Raw genomic sequence first — 18399 nt, forward strand, 5'->3', positions numbered from 1 at the left:
TTTAAGTTATTCTTTACTTGCTAAGTAACTGAAAGAAGCTGACTTTATGTTGTTGCCTAGCAACAGCAAAAGGGTACTTTAAGCACATCTCCCTGTTCAGGCTTTTCAAAATAAAGGCCTCCAAAACAGCTCCGTCTACTGTGTCATGATGTTTGATAAAAACTGAGGAGAAACAAAACCTCACGCTGGCTGCTCATTGTTTAGGGAAAAATAAGAAGTAAATGTGAAACTTAAATTTGTCACGTTTATTTAAATATAAAATATTTCTAATATATATGCTGCTAGTATCTCACAGATTCACACACTGCAGGGCTTTACCCAGGAAATGTCAGCTCACAGGCTGGTCAATACCTGATAACCTTTTTATGCTCGATCAAAATGTTCAACAGTAACCACCATGGTAGGCTTGATTCTCATTTGGAAGTCAGTGAAAGTTCTTAAACTATGTCAGTAGCATATTTCAAATCTTAACTGCTTATGTATGTTTAGTTTTTAATGCCAAATTCATGCCAAATCATTTCAAGTTCTCTTATGAACTGAAACATGTATTGATTCATGCATTGATGTTAATGTTGTACCTGAACCTTGATTTTAACAAAAATTTCACTTCTCTAGGTCATTTCTAAAAAGCAGCGTAAGCATTTGGGCTGCTGAGAAAAGTAAGAGAAAATCCAAATGTAAATAAAAACTCTTTATTTCTGTTTTCAGTCATTACACACATCATCCAAAACATCAAGAGAAAGGCACCTACAGACTGCAAGCTGAGTGCATGTCACATCGCCTACTCACTCTGTTTCACTGATCCCAGATGGCTGTGTAGTCTTTACTTTTCAAGGCACTGAACAGTGGGACTGCATATGCAAACACACACACAAACACACACACAGGGAGAATGGTTCATCAAGAACAATGTTGCACCTCCTCATCTTGTGTTGGATTTATCTCCTCCCTACAGAACATGGGCGTGAAAATGGCCATTACGCTAGTAGTGATGGAATTAAACGGATGTGTGTGTGTGTGTGTGTGTCTGTGTATGCAAAGAACATTATGAGCAGAAAACAAACTGAATACCTAATCAAATCTGATGAAAAAGATGAAAGACAGCAGAGACAAAAATCTAAAATCCAGTCTAGTGAGGAAAACATGAAAGAAAGAAAAACAAAACAGAAAAGTTGCCATGAGATTATATAAAAAAAAAAAAAGGACACGGCTGTGCTTTCGTCGTGTCTGATCAGAACAGACTGTAAAATGGAAAAAATGACTGTGAGGCTAAAAGGTTTGAAAAGTGAGGGGATTTGATGCAAACAGGCCAATCAAATCATGTTACATGCTTCACTCTAAGGCAGTTTTCTACAGGGCCTGTGCTGAACTGAAGTGAGTTTACAGTAAATCTACAGGCCAACAGCGGTGCGGCGGTTCATTGTCCTCAGTCAGTGCATCGATCAAATAGCCAACAATCCAATGTCACTGATGCTAAATGTTTTTTTGCAACTATCATCCCAATCAGCCATGTCCGCAAGCACTCGAAAACCAATGCCAGTGACTCAGAGAAGGAGAATCAGGTTGGTTCTCACCCAAGTCCACCTTACTGGCACCTAAAGAGACCAGAGAGTGAGATGTGCAAATATCGGTGCCTTTATTATCTTATTATTTATTGTTATCGTTATTATTAATTGATTTGGCACAGAGGCACTTGCAGTAACTGTGGGGAACACAACATATAGGAGACAGCTCGCACTCTGGGGATGAGACTGGGGGGGAACAACAGAAACAAGCAACATCTAGCAAGTTAAAGACCAGTCCAAGGCGAGCTGAAAGACTGACTGGGAAGGCGGCAGATTTATAGATCAGGAGAGTGTGGACATCAGAAGGAAGATCGAGGAGACAATCCGCTTCGGACAACAGCAACTTGTCCTCTTCCGCCTGTTTACAACCACTAGTTGTGACACAGTACAGTAAAGGTCATGCGCCTGAGTCTGCTACCATTACCAAAGATCTATGAAATGTAGTTGAAAGCTCTTTGTCAAGATTAATTGCTCCATATTTAATCCTGGAAATCAGAAATGACCAGCCATGGTCAAATAAAATAAAAAAATTGCACAAATCTCCCAAATAACCAAAGCTTTACACATGAGATCTCTCTAATTCTACAAGCCAGATGTATTTCGATTTATGTGCTTAATACATTTATTATCCTGTATCCAAGAAAATGATTGAACCTGCAAGTTGTTTCTGCTGGATCAACTGAACACTGTGCACAAGTGTGTTCAGATTTCTTATCATGCTTCAGTAGGAGACAAGGCTAATTCATCCTGCACTGTATAACATGCATATTACATTATCTTTCATTCTCCTATGAAATTACAGTATATTACTATTCATCATTGTAATTAAAATGAAATTGAACTGAACTAGTCATTGTCCTCTACCTAGTTTAGATGTTAAATGGTCGACTTTCTCCCCATTAAAGTGGTTTTATTACTTTGACTTTCTCCAGTAAAAATACCAAGAATAATGAACATGGTTTGATTTTCTGATAATTTAATCTGACTGTTTTTTAGAGAAAAGAGAAGGTCATGTCAGTGCCAAGATGGCAGCAGTAGCACTGAACTCACACCCGTGGATATAAAAGAAACTTATTTTATACAAAGGATAAAATAATCATTATCCCACCTACTGTACAGTAACAGCTAACACATAAAACACACAAACAGATTCAAACACTCTTCCTAACTCTCTCAACCTATCTCTGCCAAGCTAAAACACACCAGTAAAACATGCTTTCCTGTCCACTGACTAATGCATGCTGTGAGAGCTGCTTCTCTCTCTCCATCATTAATGCTCATCTGATGTCTGATGCCTAGTGACTTATCAATCCCAGTGCATCAGAAGCTCTACAGATATGTCTGATTAGAACGGACGAACAGACACAGACTCTTGCTATGTGATTGACATTTTACTGAGGCTAATGAAGAAGGCACCTCAGTGGCAGGGCCTAATAAACTCATCGACAGGGGTAGCAGGATGACTTACTTAACACATCTCTCTGTGTGAGCCAATGGCATTGCAGGATCAGGATGATGATTACATTTGATATATATTGAGTTCACGTTAAAGCCTTGCCGCTAAGATGCCAGTTGATTAATGTGACTTGATTCAGTGTGTGATCAATCAGTCAGGATGAGAAATGTTAATTGTCAATGTATAGATTCTATGAGTAAGATGAGGACTAAAAACACTCCTACAGTACCTTAGAGTAGGACTTCAATTTATTTATGAACCTCCTACTCTTACTTTCAACAATGAGTGGGAGCCACAAAGTAGAAATTATAGCAATGCTTCTCTACTGACAGTTGATATTTGTAGTTTTAGACATTGGGAAATTGAAATGCCAAAAACAGTGTCACTTTTCAAACTAAGGCTTTATGCTTATAGGCAAAATGTGGGTAACAGAAGATAACACAATTATTAAAAGCTTTAGTAATAAGCTTTATACCAATTCTATTTCACTGGAAAGCCACTGTGAGAAATTATCCTCATCAGTCCTGTTCAACTACATTTTCCCTGAATCACACACTGAGTATGACGACTTAAAATAAAGTTTTTAGTCCTCTCTTACGTACGTAAGACTACAATGGCAAGCCCGCTTCTCCAGATTTTCAGGCTCCACTGGCCGTTTTCAGAAATGCCTGATTTTCAGGGACAGAACTGCAGTTTGAATTTGGAAAGAGTGCCAAAACAGACAAAACAAATACGTGTTTACCGACCCAGCCACCTTACTGTAAACGTAGTAAGAGAAGAGGCTGGAAACAAGGAAATGCTGTGGATTGAAAAAAGTAATGTATGCTTTAATGATTATTGTGGTGAAGATAACTGACAGAAATTAATGGACAAAACTAAAGACTGGAGTTATCCTTAAAGCAATGCAGAAGCATCCAGAGAGGGAGAACTTCCCTGACCTGTTTTAGCTCACAGGAAAAGGAGCACTGTGAGAATAAAAGTTCAGACCTTGTGGGTAGAAGAGCAGAGGATGAGGAGTAGGAGAGTGGAGAGATGAAGATGGTGGGTATTAAATATGAATACCCCCTTTCCATCCCATCCCCTATCTATGTATAAATCTAATTCACATCCAGTCCACATTACTGCTTTCACTTGACAAGCCCTAAACACCTAATGCATCATTCATCTCCCTCTGTCTTACACACTGGGAAAACGTCTACTGTTGTTTGATTAAGTTTGTAAAGATAGTGTAAAGCACATTTTGACCACAAAGTGACTTCATGAGTGCAATCATCATGTAAATTGTTGAAAACCTTAAGTAGTTTGTAACTGTTATCAGAACTACATATAATTCTATTTTAATTTATGAAGAACAGTCCTTCTAGGGTGCTTTATTATGCTTCATATCACACTTCAATAAAAGTGTGAAGCACATGTATGCTGTGGCAAATTTATGCATCACGAACAATGAAAGCTTGTATGATAATACAGTATGTTGTGAGAATTCTTCTATAGACAAAGAGCTGCTGATGTGAAAAGAGAAGAGGCTGATGTTAAAGACAGCGTAAAAGAGGCAAGGGGATGGAGAGAGTCATCGACATGTAGAAGAGGGAGAAAAAGAGAGGGCAGATCAAAGCTGTTCTTCTCCCTTTTTGCAGCGCTTGATTCGGAGCAGCGGGAGGTTGTGTGATGTGAGCAGCTTCATTCCCAGTCATATAGCACTTTGGCTTTGGTGTCGTTCAGGGAGATTCACTGTCCCCCCTGGGCTGTACACAAGCCAGGCAGGCAGCCTGCGCAATCAGGCCATGTAGCAGAGAAAAGTTTTCCTTCCTATCTCACTAGCTCTCTAACATGCTCTTCAGTTTCTTCTTCCTCTCTTGTCTCTAATAGTTTATCCTTCTTGTTCTGAGATTTCTTATCTTAAAATCAAACTTTTTGTCCTCCAAGGACAAGCGCACAGCAGACTTGCAAAACTTTATTTGCTGCTAGACAGTTTGCAGCATAGCAGAGGTGGTAGCGTTTGTTATAAAACTTTAAGGTGTGCGGGGGGTTGATTAAAGCTAGACTTGCTTCTATGCTTCGCTGAGCTGCTCTCTATTTTTTTTTTTTACTCTCCCTCGCCTTTTATTCCCCCTGTCTTTTTCTCTTGATGCCACGTTGTACAGCAGGCCGTGAAACGGGAGTTTTTCTTTTTTTTTTATGTGTTCTTCAAAAAGAGCAATTGGGGGCAGCCAACAAAAGGGGACTCTAATAAGCTGCCTACATATCACAGTGGAGGGCGAGTCCTGTGTTGCATTGGCAGAATGATTAAAAGTTACCTGTGCCAAATGATTACTGCTGCGGTGCCCAGGGTTCAGTCATACTGAATGCAAGGCGGCCTTTTACTTAGCCAGCATAGTTTAATTAAAACACATTCAAATGAGATTTTGCCACAATAAGGGACGATAATGGGTCAGCTAACAGATAGGGAAAGCTTTATCCGTTCTCATTAACCACTCCCTTGATAGCATTCATGTAATGGAGGAGTCCATCACCCCATCTCATTTGGGAGGGAAGAAAGGAAGGAGTGGAGGAGGGGGAAGGGATGGCAATATGTTGGAAATAATACAATTAGGAAAATGCTAACACTCAGAGTTATTATCCCTGTAGGCAAACGTCATGGGACACAGCACAGTAGCTTTGTCCAGAATACATCACCAAGGGTCTAATTGCTATCATACATTTAACTGGACTCCTAGTCTGCTGACACTGATTGTCTGTCCAGGTATCATGTAGTGTTACCCAATCTGAGAATAGCATCAGAATAGGAATAGAAATAAAGATTGACAAACAAACCCCCATGTTGGCAAATGACATTTGGAGAACAAAGCTCACCAAGAGTACAGGTTTGAGTTAATAAGGTGTCATGGCAGTCCATGTTCTTCGTGCCCCTCTCCTTTATTTCCATTTCTATTTTTATTCAATATTCTACATTAAGGCAAAAACATATGGATTATTTCTTCTATCTGATATTTTATGCTCCTGTTGTCCAGCTTCCTGGAGAAAGTAATTTCAGGGAGGTGTCAGGTCAGTCTGCCTGAAGTTGTACAGTACATACTGGGCTCTGAGCACTTAAAAGCATGAATAACCTACAGTCTGTTCAGTCCTTGAACACTGCACACAAGGGATGGTACTGAGAGACTGAGTTCCTGCTATACTTCTTATTTACTTCTTTACAGTGACATGTGATACATCCTTTCACGACAAAAACAGAGGAAATATCAAATTCCTTGACTACTATATTTAATCTCAAGGTGTCAATAAGCTGCTATTTATATGTAAGACACTCCAGTAACTTCCAGGAAAGGTGGGATGTAGGGTGTGAGGTAACTGTCTGAGGGGTAACATATGTGTTGGGCAGGACTACTCATGTCATCTAAAATCCTGCCTACAGCCATGTAGAAGACCTTGACTGTAAATGCTCACATGGGTCCCTAAAAGCAGCCCACAAAAGACCGCTATAATTGAAATGCTAACAGCGAGGAGTGGAATGTAAGCTTAGCATTTTCCACTTCTGTGGGCTTAAATCTGATTCTTAGTATATAAAAAATGGCAAAGATTATTCACACCGTTTAAATCAACACAAATCTCAAGTACCGAACAAAACATCATCTTACCCTTGAGAATGCTTTTGGTCTTAGCCTTCAAATGCCTTATTCACCAAATGGCTTATTGTGTGCTCGCAGAGGGTCACTTATGACTCTGACATCGGGAGAATGTTTTCAACAGGGACAAGTGAATGACAAGGAGGTGCTGGGAGATTGGTAATTAACAAAAGAAAAAAAAAAATACTAAAAGGCATTTGTGCAGGAAGGGTTGAAAGAAACACTTTGACAAGTAGGTAGAAAAAGTGGAGTGAGTGGAGGAGGCGTCCTTGGACTTGAACAGAAAAACTTACTTACTAAAAAAATGCCACACAGGTCACTGAGTCCTGCTAAATATCTTTGTTAGATTCTCTTACATATTTCAACATCACTTTAACTTTTATCAGTAATGACTTCAAACAAAGAAGAGCTCCACTACTATGGCAAAAAAAAAAAATCACCAACAAAAAAAAGAACCCACCTAATTTTACCAGCAAGTTGATGATCTGCACTCCATGAAAGAAAGCAATTTTAACTGAAGGGTATATTACTTTCTTTGCATTTCTGTAGACTGCGCCCTTTGACCATATGTTCTCACTTAATAAATATACAAGTTAATTCATGTATTTACTGTAGACACCCGCGTTGACTACAGCAACTTTGTTTTGAAGGGGGGACCAGACAATATCAATAATCAGACGGTTGTTTCCTAGACAAACAAATACTGTTCAGTGTGAAGGCTGGCTGATTTGATTAGTTTGTCGAAAATATTATGAAAGAGGCATATTCAGTAAGACCTTGGACCAAGAAGGCTGCAAATTTCAAGAGGCATGCAAAGATTCAGATTCAACACGAGGCTAGAAGAAATCTTTTACCTACCAAACACCTGAGTGAACATCAAGACCAGAGTGCATGCTGTAATGCCCTAATTCTGGTGATGACATTTTATCATTTACATGTGACACCATGTTTTGAGTCAATAAATAAACATGTGAAAATGAAATAGTGAACACTAAACATGTTGAAAAGTGGGTTCTTCAAGATGTTCTGTCATCCAGAAGGCTTCATCAGTTCAGAACAAGAGAACAGGACAATATGCAGCCAAAGAGTTTCTATAGAAGGTAAGAAGTATCACTCATCTGAACAATCGGAGGACTATTAGTTCCAAAAACTTTCAAAACAGAGTCAGCCACCTTCTCTAGTAAAATAATCTGCAGATCTCAGTTTCAGAACCTCCCAGTTCAAATGTTCACCTCATGTTAATAAAGCCAGATAAATTTTTAGTTACCCCCACAACATAGTCGGCCACCAGCAAAAGTAAAATCAGATTCTGTGGGAAATTCTGCTTACACGCTTTGCCTTTAAGTACAACCCACTAAATGAACTGTTAAAAAAGTGCTTACAATAGTCTACATAAATTCTCATCCTCCTGTGCTGCAGCTTGTAAAATGAGACATGATTAACATAGTCCATGAGTCTAGGCTTGGTGTGTTCTTTTGGAAAAAGTATGACTACACCAGAACCACAGTGTTGCAGGAGCACATACTCTACAGTACTACATTATCATTCTGTATGAGCTGCAGTATTTTAGAGCTAATTGTTTGTGTTAATTCTCTTTCTAATTCACCACCCCCTGCCTGCTATTATCAAAATCATTAGGCATTCAGGAGCAGCATGCCTACCTTTGTGTGAAACTATTGCACTGAACTGCCCAGTAAAATCTACCGAGTTGCTTGAGAGCCTGCAAAGTGGTTCTCAAATTAAAGCACAAAAATGCGATGATGAAGATTTGTGGTGATTATATGCTAACTAATCCTCTCATCATTTGTCTCTTCTAAAAATCCAATGTTTATTTTACTAAAAAAAAAAGCTTTGTGTTTGGTCGTTGAAGTGAGAAAATGTCACCTGCTTCCACTTGAGTTTACTTCTGTCACCGGTTTCAAAATGTCACTTGATTAACAATGATCTGCTCCTCAGGCCTTTGTACATTAATGAATTAATTACTGTTGTGTATTCCTTTTCTTATTATCTTGCTCCAAGTAATCAGATTTTTGTTGTTGTTTTGTTTGTTTTTGTGCTTTTCTGGTTCAACAATTACATACAAACAAATTATAATGAATGGCCACACACACATGAACAATGTTTGGTTAGCAAATCTACAGCATCAACGACAGTAGAGTAGAAAAGTTATTCTCTGATCTAAGAAGCAATTGAGTCAACGAAATAAATAAAAAACTGAACACAGGTGCGTGGGAAATATCACCATCATCCAGCACACAACATCAGCTCCAAAACTATCCATCAAAATGAGTTTAATAAATACGAGGTGAGATAAACAGCTTTTGAAACATGCTTCATTTTAGATTTACAACACTGTATCTCAATAGCCACAGGGGTTTCAGGTGGATTTTTCAGATTTAAATTTTCCACTGACAACTGAGGATGTTTATTGAAATTTGTGGAAACGTAGGAGTCATACAGATCATGACAGATCATAGGTTTAGACTACTGTGACTGCACCTTAAAAGTCGGATCTCTGAATATAGATGCGTGTGTTTTGGTACTGTATGTTGGAGCTTCATAATTACAGTCACTCTCAGCTCATAGGTAAAGGAATAAGTGGATAAATTAAGCAGACTCATTAGCAATCTTCATCCCAGTGTTGCTGTCTAATCAACTCAATTAAAAACTGAAGACTTAGGCCTGGACTCTCCTGTCATGTGTCTCCTTCCACACACATACTGTACACACACACACAAAGCATTGCATTCTAGGTAAATACTTATAGCCTTTGTTCATTTCCATAAAAGCATAAAAAGAACGTGCAAATCAATGCATTTCCTGAATTTCTCTTCAGGAATTAATAAAGTTTATCTCATCTTAACTAGTGTTAGTCATACAGTATATAAATCATGCATTTGGTGTAATGAGGTGGAAAAGAATGAGGAGAGAAACAAGTAGGTGCAATGATGACCATCAACCCTCATATGTTGGATATAATATTGATACAAATGTTTAATCTCTGTCTGATCCATGTATTCATTTGATCAACATTTCAGTTTAGGTCTATTTAGAAGTGAAAGCAATAATGCACATAACTTGTAATTGGCTGTCAGATCAAGTCGTTTGCTTCAGTGCGCCTCGGTTCTCAATTCTTAAACAAGACAAGAATTAAGATCCAAAATGTATTGGATTGTACAAACAACAGACCACAGGATGGTTTTCTGGAGAATCCGATTCATTTCTCAAGCTACTGCCATCGTGCCTCACTGTGATTGACATAGTTGTTCCACCAGAACTTGGTTTTTTGAACTATCTGAACCCCAGTCTGTGCACTCGCGAACTTTCGCCTCCCTAAGCACGATGTCCTGAATCCTAAATGACTGACTGTTACAAAGTAAGCTCTTTATTTTTTCATAGTAATATTTGGTTTCTCATCAGTGTGCTGGCATTGTATAAGATACAGTACAGTGAAAATGTGTTACTCTCTTCTTCAGCAAGTTTAAAAAAAAATTTAATCCTTATAAAGAAAGTATGGTGGTCCTTATAAAGTCACTCAACAAAATACAAACAAGGCTATCTACAGTATGTGTGACAGGTCAATAAGGCGACTCTGCCTATTTCTAGTTACACTTTAAAACACCACTGTAAAGACACTCCAGTGTGCGTTTAACGCAACTAACCAGTACCCTGGGCTTAACCAGCATGATGTTTAATGTGACGTACACCATGCACACTGGGAATATGTTGCCTTCAAAACATTAACAGTGAATGAAGCTTTATTTGCTTTTGGTAGTTCTGCAAATTTTAGAAATGATTAGCTCCAAAAACACAGTTGATGTGTGTCAAGTACAACTTTACCATAAACTATTATCATCAAAGATTCAGTTTTCCACAGCAAAGTGTGGGTGATGAGAAGCTGGAGGAGAAACACTACTTGGACCTGTGCAATGTGCAGCTGTGCAGCAGGAAGGAGGTAATTGATAAAGTTCGAGTTGCAGTAAGAACTGCATATCAAACTGGGGGGTCTGGTTAATCATAATACACAACTAGTGGGATTGTGTCACGAAATAGCCCCCCCCATCTCCAGCGAAGCGTCTGATAGCTTAAACACATTACTTACATTTGATTTTGTTTAAGCAATCATTAACACACTGAACACAATGCAACAACTCTGCTTGAGTTTAAATTATGTTTATCCCCAAGTAAAATAACTGAAGTAGCTGGACTCACAATAAAACATCACTAGAATTTCACACCCCTTCCCCCCCCCCCCAACACCCGACGCCACCTCAGCTCTTTCACACAGCTGGTGGGGTGAACTCGCCTCTGACACCATCATTCGAGGCGGCTTAAAGGAGGGTCTGCACGGACCCCCATGCCAGCTTGGTACCTTTCATACAGCACAGCAAGGCAGCGTATTGGTGCTGTAAAACTGCCTTGAAGAAGCAGTTTAAAGGGGTCTTATATGTGATAATTTTGTTCAATAATTGGTAGATATGGGTAATAATAGCCAATTCAGCTGTGGATACTGGTCTAGGTTTGTAAAATATCTGGATTTGTTGAGCTCTGTGGCCAAGAAAATATTTTATTGAATCTTTTCATTCACTTTACAATTGCCTAACCTTGCACAAAATGAGACACGGCAAATGGGATAAAGTCAATAAAGCAACCTGAAAATAATCATATTAATATCTGCTCGAGCGGCAATGAAGAAGGAACATTGAGTCCTTTGTTTAAACATGTTAAAAGTCAGAACTTGGGTTATTTAGAAAACTTGAGAAGGACAAGTGTTCGCCCTCACTCAATAACAAAACAGAGTGAAATTTATTTTCACCGTTTTCCTCACTCCCCAGTGCAGAGAAGACTGAGTGAGGACAGGGTTAATGAATGTCACTGAGCAGTGATAAAATATGTGGTGAAAGCCGTACAACCCTACGTTACAGCTGAATGTCTATGGCTTAAGTTTGATAGTTAATTACTGCAGTTTCTAACAGAGACAGTTTCTGGCCTGTCTAGTGATTGGTCCAAAATCACAATTATAAAATTATCAATTGTGTTATTAATTATGTAAAATCTAAACTCTCAAACATAATATTATATCTGTTGTTACACAAAACAGTTAAAATGTATGATGGCATTGCAACGAGTAAAACAAAAACTAATTTCTTAATATTTTCTAACCAACCAGTACTTGATACTGTCCAATATAAGCTTTAGACCTGGATTCATATTTCAAATGCTAATAAACCATAATTATTTACAACAGGATTATAACATAAGGTTGGAATTAGGCTGAGGTGCCCGATACATTTTTAATAGAGATTTTTTACTACATCTCTTGTGGATGTCTATTGTTGCAAGTTAAAATGTTTCCTACATGTACATGATTCACTTAAAGATATACTATATATAATGCTTAATAAGAAAATAAGAAAATTGCATTTTCCACTATTCAACACTTCACACTGAAATTAGTTTTTATTTCAAAAGAACCAGTATGTTTAGATTCAATTTAATGTTCTACCAGTGGATTCATTAGGTTCAGTTAAAATTTATAACACAACACAACACATAACACATTCTGACAAAATAAACACTGAATAGACAAATGTCAGTGACAACAGATGAACTGTGTGACTGCTGAAAAAGTCACAGAGAAGTTTTGAATGTGCCTAAAGGTGCATCAGCTCATACAAGATGAATGCAGAATCTCTGCTTTAAAAATGAATAAAGTAATCAAACAACCCCCACATCTTTCCTGCAGCTGCAGGAAACATTTCTAAGCTGAAAAAGTCTACGTGTGTTATTGTGTGTCCGCAGGTAAATGTCACAGCAGCAACGGATTAGCTTCCTAGTAATCAGAAGACAAGTCCTATAGAAGGACTGTAAATTAGCCTCAACAAACTGACAGGGCTGGCAACTGCCATAGCTGCCAATTGGATTCACATTAATTAGAATTTTAATTAACTCTACCTCTGACTGAAATTTGCTGCCAAGGCATCCACATAACAGTTCGATATCAGGTGAAAACCATGTAAGTCAGCAACTAGGGGGCAATTTAAAGCTTGATGACAACATGTATAACATTTTATATGTGTTTTCAAAGTGCTTTATGATCTTTGGAAGTTGTATTTCTTATAACTCACTGAATACAAGACTGTTCATCTTCTCTTATCTGAGAACATGATAATTACTAAACTTGGAGATATAAGGTTTTTCACTGACAAGGTGTGGACATTCACACATATTTTCTACACAACACCACTAACAAAAGTCAGTGACACACACTAACACTGCAGAGAAGTTGCCCCATAACTTCTATGATACCCTGTCAGCACATTTCTTTATAGCAGAAGGCGACAGGACAGCCAGAGGGCCATCAGCTGCTTCATTTAGGATCTCAGCATATCCAATTACGGAGTTACAACTGTTTGGTTATTAATCCCTTTGGGAAAATTCTTTGTGGACAGGCTGATGATTGAGGAGCGAAGGGTTCAGAGTTCAGCATCTTGTCCAGGACCACTTCGACATGTGACCAGGAATTGGGGGAAGCCGGGAAGTAAGCTACCACCCTGGGGTTCGACTGCCCTACCACGGTTGCCCCAGAATGTAAGATAAAGATAGAACCAGAAAACCAGAGAATGGAGATGACTGTGAAAGAACGTAAAAATACAGATGTGAAAACCGAAAGTGAGGGTCCACAAGGTGAGAAAATATAGCAAAAAAAAAAATAATCGAATCAGTTTTTTATGTGAGTAATAAAGCATGTGACTTATTAAAGAGCTTTAAGAATAAAGTACTTGGTTTCTATGGAATAATAATAGCCATTTTATTGTGTTCTTGCTACCAGTTTGCTGAATGCTCCATTCCCACCCACATGCATTTCAGCAATAAAGAGTCAAGCCGGAACATTCAGTATTCTCAGATGGCCCACATGGCCATCTGGCAAAAAACTGCTTCCACTAATACAACTATAAAATTTGGATTATGAAAAACAATGGCATTCTTAAAACTTTTCAATTAGCTTTTGCCATAACGTAGATGTCAAAGCAAGAAGCTGTACAACTTTAAATTTACAAAATAAGCAAGAGGTAAAATTAAGAAATTTGGCTAAATATTTGAACAAAGTAATAAAGTATTTAAATGCAATTAATAAACACATTATTGATCTGCTATTTATCAAGAAAAATTGATTGAATTCCAATTAGAAACTGGTTGCTAATGTCTCAGTTCTTCAGCACACAGCACTGACTTTCTTATGTTGTCAGAAGTCACCACATTAAAACATTTCACTCTGCTGACTTCATCTGTGCATGTGCATTAGTTTCACATAGACCTACGACCTTGTAACCCAGCTTAATCTTCAATCGCATCTACTCACTTTCCTAATGAAGTGGTGTCCTGATGTCTAACTAGCACTCTCCTGATAATACAGTGCAAACACTTTGAGAAGTGCTCAAGAGACTCCAGGACCCGTTATGCAGGATGCATTTAATTGCCACTATTGTAGTTTTCCTTTTCATATACCACATTTCTCCGGTTCTCACATATTTGTTTAAAGGTTTTAGATTTAATTTCAGTTTGTTGTGTTTTGGCAATTACCTGTACCTGCTGAGTTTTTTCACAATATGATCCACAGGTTAATGTGGTTATTGGAGCTAGGGCTGGTGTCAGTATGCTGGCAGTCAGTGCATTTCCAGTCCAGCTTGGCAAAGAGCCTGATGTTGGCAGAATGCCTTACCTGGCCAGCACAGCAGAGTAATGTGGTCCAAATACCCACAGAGCCCCAAGAAGCTGAACCTCACATTACCAGCCAGCTGATTAGCATAGACGCTTTGATATAAAGAAGCACACACTGCTGTCCCTCCATCCATTCACTCTGCCTTTTTTTTTTTTGTCATCCCAAATTTTGCTTTTGGCACAATAGAAAAGGATTGTGGGAGTAAGATGGAACAAAGAGAGTGAGGTATTGTTGAGCTATTTGGTCATTTGTTGCCACTGATTATTTAAAAGACAGATTCTGTCTTTGACCGTTCTACTGATGTACTAGCTATTCTATACCGCCGCTCAAGGTTACAAATGATCAGAGACACTGGTGACACTGTATAGAGTTGATTTTAATTAATTTGGCATCTCATTTTGAAAGAGAAGCTAAAAGGAAAATGAACCAACTAACAGTGATTATCAAGAGGACAAGATTTTAAATGGGAGATAGAACATAGGAGTTATGAAGTAATGAATTACAGATAATTTTTTTTTTTAATTGAATGAAAATGAATTTGAAACACTCAAGATGTGAGTAAAATCACAAAACTGTGGCCTCAACCGTTAAAATGCGTCTTGTTTGTCTTGTATTCAGTAGATGAGAAGCATGTTGAATTGGCCAGTGTGACTTGGTCGGTGAAGAATATTCAATTTCTTTGCCTTGAGAAACTCTTGGATAGCATTTGCTTTATGTTTTGGGCCATTATCCATCTGCAACATGAAGTGGTGTCCTATACTATACGTTGTACTGTATTTGGGTGAACAAATATAGCCAAGCACACTTTAAAATTTGAATACATTTCTTGTAATAAAAGCACTTCCTGTCCTTGCCTCTGCCTCTGATTCTTTGTAATAAATAAAATCTACACGAGTGACAGAATCAACAGCACAGCTGTCAGCATCATTACAACTCTTTGTGCATTTCTGTGTTCACTCTCTTTAAATGTGAGCTTCAGCATAGACTGATGTGTGCTTAATTATTTGGCAAACAAACAAGTTACTTGTCATTCTGTCTCAGTCTATCTCTTCATCTACTGCTTCTTCATTCCCTGCTCTGTTGGCAGATTGCTGAATAATGGAGTGGTTCAGTCTATTGGTCTGTGTGTGGGTTTAGTGATCTTGCTGACATTTATATTATGTGTGTGAGGTAGATGACCGTGGTGGTGGTTAGGGGGGGTCATCTTGCGAGCTCAAAGTGGAGTTGATGCCTGAGGGTTGTCCTCAAGCTAAAGTCTTGCTTGCAGGCCCATGTTTCCCCAATAACAAAAACACACACAATGGCAGAGATAAAAAGAGTAAGATGAGGGAAAAAGAGCATCAATGAGAGACACTAATTCATCAAATAACCAAATACCTCACTTAGTTAACAGTGTCAGAATATCACCACACTGTATTTTTCTGATGGCTACTACCTTTCCTACCTTCCTGAGTTCCAGGAAGGTAGGAATATGCTGAGATCCTAATTCCAGGTAAGGAATTACCTGTCCTTCCTTAAATAAGTCATTCATTTTACTTTTTTATACTCTGAATATTGTGGATATTATGTTATAGAGATCTATTACTTAATCACAATCCTTCCACTAAAGAAAAACGAGCATCAAAACTGGACATTATGAAAAAGTCTACATATGTTTAAGAATAACAGATCATGGGTTAAGGAAAATTTATTTTCATGATACAGTTTTAGGTAATTAACGCAGTTGTTTAAGACTGTTAACCAGTTAATCAAATGGTGAATATTAACTCCAGCTCTGTGAAGTGAAATTCAATCACCTGCATGAAAGCAAGGTGGAGTACATACAGTACCACTCCTCCACCACATCCCTTTGTGTCAAAATTATTATTTTCACCATAACTAGAATAAGGCAATGCTACCATATCGGGACTAAGAAATATGACTCACCGTGGCAACATGTAAATAAAGAGCTGAGCTACCATTTTAATTCAGAGCCAGAACTGTTCCTGTGTGGCATAATGCATTTATCTTTAAACAACACAGAAGCAGTGTTTGAGAAACCTGTCTATTAAGATGGTTAGATTTTAATTAGCCTAATCCACTAAGTCATTATTTGCCAGATGTCCTTAATGGACGATAGACTGCTGGAATCCTACCAATTATTATCTACATTTATTTATTAAATATATTTATTCTGCTGTAACCTGATAGAAACAAAGTGCTGTTAGCAGAAAATAAATAAATAAATCAAACATGGATGCACATTTATTATAGAAGCTTGATTGTAAAGTAAAGATTTGGCAGATCTGTAGTTTGTTGAATACTGGCTATAAGTTTTAAAAACATTAAAATCAGAATTCATATTTACATTTTGTCATTTGGCAGCAACATTTATCCAAACCAACTTACAAGAAAGCAACACATACACAGGAGCAACTTGGAATTTTGTGCCCAGCTCAAAGACACTTACTTTACAATTGTTGGTTTGCACATAGAATAATACACAACAGAAAACTATGATTTGATAAATAAAGCATGAAAATCATACTTGTACTTGGTTACCAATGTTACTGTGTAGCTACTGACTTATTAAGTTCACACAGTTAAAATTAACAGTACAGTAACTTTGTTAACATTGGATGAAAGACTCATTTATTAATGTCTGTTTGCTGCAGGAGTTGTATATACAGTATGTCTTTTCACTTGACTAAGGTTAGTAATATATAAAATTTCCCTGACAGTTTTAAAACTTTTGTATACAACTCTACCACTACGTGTTTTGAGAAAATAACATATCAATACTAGAGCAACAACAGAAACTCAAGTCTTAAGTAAAATTCTATAGCTAATCTGAAACTAATAGGATTTTAAACACTAAATGTACACACCTGATTAAAGAATAATTAATGCAGTTTGTGCATTTTTGATGCTTGATACATTTTCATATTCCACGCCAAAATGACAAAACAAAAAAACTGACACTGTTATTTAAAAGGTTTGATATCCAGCCCTATCAAGGACTATAGCACCCAGAGTTTGTTGTGTCTGCCTGTAGGTGATTAGCATTTTGATTTCATTTGCATATAATAGAAATTCGCCTTTCATCTTTGTGTTTAGACTATGAAACCTTTTAACAATTATTTGATGTTTTATTTCGATATCAGATGCTTTGCACCATAGTACTGCAAGTTTAGAGTGTAAAAAAACTAAAACTGTCATATTTAGATTTCATAATGCAACATTCTGCGCTTATTGTGGATTATTGCATCATCACTGTGAATAAATAGTTGTTTAATGTTGCACTGGCTCTTTGGTAAGGCACAGAGTGTTACTAAATAATTGGACAGGGTATCTTGAAAAGGCAAGATCCATTAATGGATCGCGTCACCATGCAGAGCTTTTGTTTCTGTCCTTTATGTATAGCATGTGGGATATGTAGATTCTGCTACCCCAAGCCTTCCTACCAAACATGCCTCATTTTGTTAGCATCATATGTAAATGAGATCAGATGCCTCTGATTCATCAGCTGTATATGACTCATCACTGCATTTGATTGTAGAAGTCAAGAGTGAAATTTCACTTCAGTGGTGGGAGAAAGTGAATCAGACGTGTTAATTGTCTGGGCGGCATTGCCGCAGTGGATTATTGTCAATTTTGCTCAATAGTTTAATGAGGGCCACTAATTTGATGTGAGTGAAGTGAAAAGTGATAACTGTAAAGGGCAAATGAGGGAGAGTACAGCATGTACAAACTTATCTCCACTACATAAAGGTAGAGAGGGATGTAGAGACGCTGCTTTGATGATGAGATATTGTCACCTTTTATTATGTGATATGAGTCAACACCGTTGCTGTGAAACTTTCTTTTTTTAAATTAACCGCCCACAATGTAGTCTTTAAAAGGTTGAAGTATGTCAGGTTCTCTCTCACCCACACACAAAAACTGCTTTTTCAATGGGAACCTTATTTATTTGTACTTTATTTAAAATTTCAGCAAACCGATTGAAAATTTCTCAATGCTATTAGAAGTGGGCGTCTGACAGTTTTTTCCTAT

Source organism: Anabas testudineus, chromosome 7 (genome assembly GCF_900324465.2).
Source record: "Anabas testudineus chromosome 7, fAnaTes1.2, whole genome shotgun sequence".
NCBI lineage: Eukaryota > Metazoa > Chordata > Actinopteri > Anabantiformes > Anabantidae > Anabas > Anabas testudineus.